This window comes from Gossypium hirsutum, chromosome D10 (assembly GCF_007990345.1).
Source record: "Gossypium hirsutum isolate 1008001.06 chromosome D10, Gossypium_hirsutum_v2.1, whole genome shotgun sequence".
NCBI lineage: Eukaryota > Viridiplantae > Streptophyta > Magnoliopsida > Malvales > Malvaceae > Gossypium > Gossypium hirsutum.
The window spans coordinates 10100263-10106671 of record NC_053446.1 but is presented as its reverse complement, the minus strand read 5'-3'; the positions used below and the strand labels follow the sequence as shown (position 1 = coordinate 10106671).

At 33.6% G+C, this 6409-nt stretch overlaps 1 long non-coding RNA gene across 1 annotated transcript; it reads left to right on the top strand.

Moving 5' to 3' along the window:
• Nucleotides 1-1933: 1933 nt before the first annotated feature.
• Nucleotides 1934-5128, top strand: LOC121222382 (uncharacterized). The gene is made up of 4 exons (XR_005919649.1): nt 1934-2113; nt 2628-2701; nt 3624-3728; nt 4638-5128. It is a non-coding gene; the product is annotated as an uncharacterized lncRNA (long non-coding RNA).
• Nucleotides 5129-6409: the final 1281 nt, after the last annotated feature.

The following is a 6409-nucleotide window of genomic DNA, read 5'->3' as shown; positions in this document are numbered from 1 at the left end:
CCTTGAATACATTGAAGGTCACTTGATTATCTTAAACTCGTATGGTGAGTTCACCATTCTACACATCGATCAATGTTTTACCAATTGCTAAGAAAGGTCTCTCTAGAATGATTGGAACTTCTTTATCTGCTTCAAAATCCAAAACAATAAAATCAACTAGAAATATAAATTTATCCACGCGTACCAATATGTCTTCGATCCTTCCTTTAAGATGTGCTAACGATCTATCTATCAATTGGATTCTAACAGTAGTCGGTCTGGCCTCACCAATACCCAATCGCCTGAACATAGACATAAGCATCCAGTTGATACTCGCTCTCAAATCGCACAAATCCATTCTACAATAGGAGTTACTAATGTTGCATAATATGGTGAAACTCCCCAAATCCATCATCTTAGGAGGAAACTTGTTCTGTAAAAATGACTTACACTCTTTAATTAGGGCTACAATTCTGAATTCCCCCAATATTTTTTTCTTAGAAAGAAATTTATTCATAAATTTCACATAGTTGTGCATTTGCTCAAGGGCTTCCAAAACTGGAATGATCATATGCAACTGTTTCAACACAACCAAAATTTTCTTAAATTGAGTATCTTGTTGTTCGTCTAGAACTGTTGAGGATATGGAGGATGTGGAATTTTAAATTTTTCTGGACCAATTTGTTACGATACAACTACAACCTTGGTATTCAGTGTTGATTTCTCAGGACTGGTTTGTTGTGATAATGTTTCATCAAAGGTCGTAGGAACAGACTTTTGTAATATGGGGATTTCATCATTAAGTTAATTTTTTTCCTTATTCTAAACAATAGAGGGTTCATTTTCAGCTTTAGAATCCTTGGACTCCAACGTCCTCCCATTCCTCAAGGTAACGGCTTTGTAATGTTCTTTACCCGCATTTCTTGAATTTTTTGTGTTACTTGGTAAAGCACCTTGGGGTCTACTTCTCAGCTCATTGGCTAGCTATCTCACTTGATTTTCCAAATTCTTCAACATTATTTCCTAGCTTTGGATCAGTGCATCATTTTCACCATGTATGCCTTCAGCAAATTCTTAAGATTTCTCGAAGGTTTAATTGGTGGAAGTTTCAAAACTTGTTCAGAGTATCCCAGCTGGTAATTTGGTCTTGTTGGCATATGAGGTTATGCAGACCAGTCCTTTAATTGCCCTATGAAAAAATTTGGATGATTCTTCCATGAAGGATTGTAAAAATTTAACTACGAACTACTCTAATTATGATTTCCCATGTAATAGATTGACTCTGGTTTTGACAGGCAATTCCCTAAAACATGGTCGTCTCCACAATATACACAAGAGATATTCTCAAACTGGTCTGGCTACTGAACTATCAAGTTACCATTGGACTTATTTACAATTATGTTCTTAAGCATAGCAGACATAAAAGATACTTGGGCCGCCAAAGAAGTAAGTGCATCAACTTCATGTACTCCTGCCACCCTTCTTCCTATGGCTACTCGAGAAGTTGGCCACAGATAATTTTTATTCGAAATCTTTTCAAGAATTTCATATGTTTCATTGTACAATTTAGAAAGAAGAGCTCCATTAGTTAAAGTATCAGACCCTAAAAATAAGGTTAATAGAATCGAGTAATTAAGTTACAGGCTCGAGAAAGAGGTATTAGAATTAGAGTAGTAGAAATTAAAATAGAACAGAATAATTAATTAAATAAAATAATAATAAATAATCAAGTTCATAAATATATATTAGTAGGGATTAAATTGAAATAGATTTTAAATTAGAGGTCAAATGTGAAAATAAAGAGTTTTAATTGAAAATAGAGTTAATTGAAAAAGAGGAAGAATGGGAAAGGTCCTTCATTGAAATAAACCAAATTTTGAAATTTGGTTGGCTATATAAGAACACCCACCATCCTTTCCTTACACTATTTTATTCATTTGAAATTTTTGTTAGATCCAAACTAGGAGTTTTCTCTCAAAATTTTCTCAACTATTCTGATTTACCAAGCATCCAAACACATTTTTCTTCTTCAATTTCAAGAGAAACTCATCATTTCTCCTTCAATATTCTATTATTTCCTAACACGTTTTTTTCTTAAATTAATCCAAATCTCATGAAGTTCTTCAAATCAAAGGTAATAATCTGATTTCTCATAGTTTAAATAGATAGTAGGTGGTTTTAATTCAAGTTTTTATAAATCTCGTCAAGAATTCATAGGATCTATGGATTCAAAGTTTTTTTTTTTTTGCCTGAAAATTGTAGATCTCGTAAAACTGAGCTAAGTGACTATTTTAAAATAAATTTCTACTCATTTTAATGTAATTAAGAGTTTATGATCTTGATTTAACAAATATTTATTGACTTTGAATGGATCGAATGATTTTTCTTCTATTTGATTGAAAACAAACGTGATTTTTTGAAAAACAAATATTTGTGGAATTGTGTGAAATTAGAGGTATAAATCTAGAATTCAACATTAAATATGATGTTAGGATGTAAGAAATAAGGATTAAATCAAGTAAGAGTGAAGTAATTAACATATCAGTGTTTTGCGAGGAGCTCATTAGGGGTGAGAGTGGCGAACTATAGGATATTAGGAAAGATATTTTGGCTTAGAATGTTTATAATCTATATATTGTGTGTTGAAGTGCAAAGCCTCAGATCGTGAAGGATCATCCTCGAGCAAGGAAAAAGGAAAGCAGAAGGTGACTTAGGTTCGACAGTAAGTAGCAAACTAGCAAATGAATGGTCTTATATACTACATTTAAGCACCAATTTGCAAGCTAAGGGGAGCCTAAGTAATATGTGCGAAACTTATAAAAATGTGTTAACTGTGTTATACTACATGTGTAAAACCTATTATACAACATGTGTGAACCCTGTTATGATATATGTAAAATATGTTATATCATGTTTGAGCCCTTAACCATGTGCGAACCTACACCATGTGTGAACCTATATATTATGCGAACCTATATATGTTTTTGCGAACCCATGTTATATGCGAACCCATGTTACATACGAACCTATAAGGTTATACAAACTATGCTATCTGCGAACTGTGATATTGCGAGCTTTGCTAAATTACGAGCCCTTTTATATTGTGTACTGTAAATGTGTTAAAAATTATATGTTGGCATTGTGAACACTTGAAACCGTTGGATATCATTGGCATATCATAGAATTGTGAGTACTCACCTTTTAATGTGTGTTAGGGCATTGTGTCCCAAAGATAGTGTTGGAGAGATAAAGAAATATAGAGCTTAGCTCCATTTACTGAAGACAGCATGGTGTGTTTAGAGAGTGTGAGCACGTGTGTTTAGAGAGTGTGAGCACTCATGCTACACTTCTTGGAGACAGTGCAGGACTCTTTGAGTCATTTGGTGTGTTTGGAGATCCGTTTATCTAATGCATATAATTTATGAATATGTTTCACAGTCACAATTTGCCATTATACCAATATCATGTGTCATGTGTTATGTGTTATGTCATATTATCAGGTGAGTTGTTATGTCATATTATCATGCGAGTTGTTTTACCTGTATAGCATGCTTACTATTAGACTGATTGATGTGTTTATTTTTAGTATGTTTGAGCACCCACTAAGCTTCAATAAGCTCACACTCCTTACCTAAAACTTACAGATAAGTAGCTTGCGGGATAAGTGGTGAAGTGAACTGTCCAAGTGATCCATTGCAAGGCAAAATCCTCTGAGTATGTGATGTGTTTCTAAACCCCTAAAAAGGAAGGTAATGTAGGACTATTCCAAGGGATTAGACTTAGATTTAGATTTTAAATGAATTTTGATGGATTGCAATTGGACATTACGGACTGTTAATTTTGGATATGTAGATCTTTTATAATTGCTTGATTCAATAATTGAATGTTTGGACTATAATGCATGATGATTGTGTGATAAATTGATGAACTAACGAGCAACTATAGCCTAATGAGTTAGTCGAATAAAAAGGTACATCCTTAAATCTTAAACTGTTTTGAATCAATGTAATGACTTAGTTTGTATGAGAAATAGGTTGTGCTATACTACATTAATGTCTACGATCTATCTAATTGATGTAAGATTGGGTAAAAAAACATGCTAAGGCTCACAATAGTAAGGACTTCGCCAATTGTAAAAGGGATGTTATATATAATAACAAATATGTTGTGTAGTAAAATGAATTATGCTAGGGTAGAGTTCACCAATAAGGGGTTCGCCAACAATAAGATATCGTAGGGTAAGTTGTGTAATAGTGGTTAGCAAGGCAAGTTGCGAACTAGGTGTTCGCATAATAGGTCGCGAGTTGAGTGTTCGCTAGGTCGCCTGCAAGCTGCTAGGGTTTCCAGTTGGGTTTGTTACGAGGTAGGGTTCGTAGGTTCTGGGTGATTGATTTTCTTGAGTTTTTTTTATGATGTTTTGGTTTAGAAAAGCATGTGAACGATTTTAAATACCTAATAATTCAATATATGTGAGGTGCAATTGGTTGGATGGTGTGTTTCATGGTGGTTTAACGGGGAGTCACTTTGATGGCTAATGTGATGTTAGATATTTGGGTCAGACCGTCCTGGTCGAGTTTGGGGCACATGCATCATATAATATTCGTCATCAAGTTGTTAGAATGTGGTGATTTCATTTTGATGTTTGGCGTTCTTGCTAGGAGGAAAATATTTCATCAAGAATCGTTCAACCTATTCTTGCTATGTAGTTACCGAATCAAGCGGTAATGGATTCAACCATACTCATACTCTATCTCTCCAAGAGTATGGAAATAATTTCAATCTCAAGTTATCATCGATCACTCTGACCAATTTGAATGAGTCACTCACCTCTATGAATAAACGTAGATGAAGATACGGATCTGTAGTAGGTGTCCCACTAAATTGTCCCACCGTTTGAAGCATTTGGAACATGATTGGCATCAATTAGAATTGAAGTGTCTAAATTTCGGGTCTCACAATACCCGAATTAAGCTCATAGAAGAAAGGTTGATCTCTGTCATCAGCAACAATGACCGGATTTTGAACATTATTAGCAACTCCTCTTTGATCTTGTGGTGTAGTATTCATCTCTGCAGCTTGTCTCTGGTTTGCTTATTCTCTTCTTCTTCTTCTAAAAGTATGTTCAATTTCATGATCAATAGGAAGTAAATCAATAATTTTATCCACATTCATAAACTAATAACACCTGGAAAATCACAAAAATTACTAAAGTGAAAACAAAATAAAATTAAACCAAATTTCAAAATAATTAATTTCACAAATAATGACTAAAATAATCCCCAACAATAGTGCCAAAAACTTGTCACGAGATTAATAAACATGTGCAAGTGTACACAGTCATCAACAAGTAATAAACTAGTGAGTATTAGAGTTATCATATCCACGGGGATTGGTTTAAAACAATAATTGTAAAATTAACTAATAATCAATTTGGTAAGTAATGGAAATATGAGTGAATTGAGTTAACTAGGTACCTAAATTAAATTTAACAAAGTATGTAAACAAATTAAAACAATAACAGAAAATGTAACAGCAGTGAAAATAGTGACACAAGTTTCAATAACAATGACGTGAAAGGCTAGAGCGATTATTTCCCCTAACATGCAATCATCGAAAGCAATATTGTAGAATGTTGCAGTTATGTTGCGGCAATATGGTAGTTTACTAATCTGGAATCCACTGGCTGTAGGCTTCTCTTGAAGTCACTACATTAAATCGTTTAATCTCCTTAACATATGCCTATGCCAAGTTAACCTCAAGATCATATTTTCAAGCATTGTTCCTAAAGATTATTCAAGGTAACAATATATTTCTATACCATTACAAATTTAATTACTAGAAGGATTAAACGTGCACCTTTCAAGTTGTATGTCTATTAATTACCATCTTCTCAGATGTAATAATTAACTCAATTGCTTACTAATATTAGTTATGCTTTAGCAAGTGTTAAACATGAAAACCACTCAAATAAATAAACAGTCAATTGCACAAAACATTATTAGCAAAGCATCAATAATTTTATGCTAAAGATCCATAAATATTCTAGCATAACAAATTTAAGTCATAATCATAAAGTGAAAACCAATAAACAAGTTGCAGCTATGATTTAAAAACAATAGAGAAAGAAAGGATGATTAGTCGACTGCCAGTGGTTCTCTGCAGCTAGCTTATATTTGCTTCCTCAAAAACTCTATGTCATTCTCAGCCTCAATGCTCTCACTCTTGTGTTTTGGTTTTACTGCTCTCAAATTCTCTGTGTTGTGTGTTTTGTGTTGTGTCTTGTTCACAACTTCTTGCCTCTAATTATACTATTGAGCTCCATTGACTTTCTCTTCTTTGTTTTCTATTTTTGGGCGTCGATTCCTTGAATTTCTCCATGCTAGGAAGTGGTTTCTGTTAAGTTTAGTTCCCATGCAAAGGTGGCCATGCA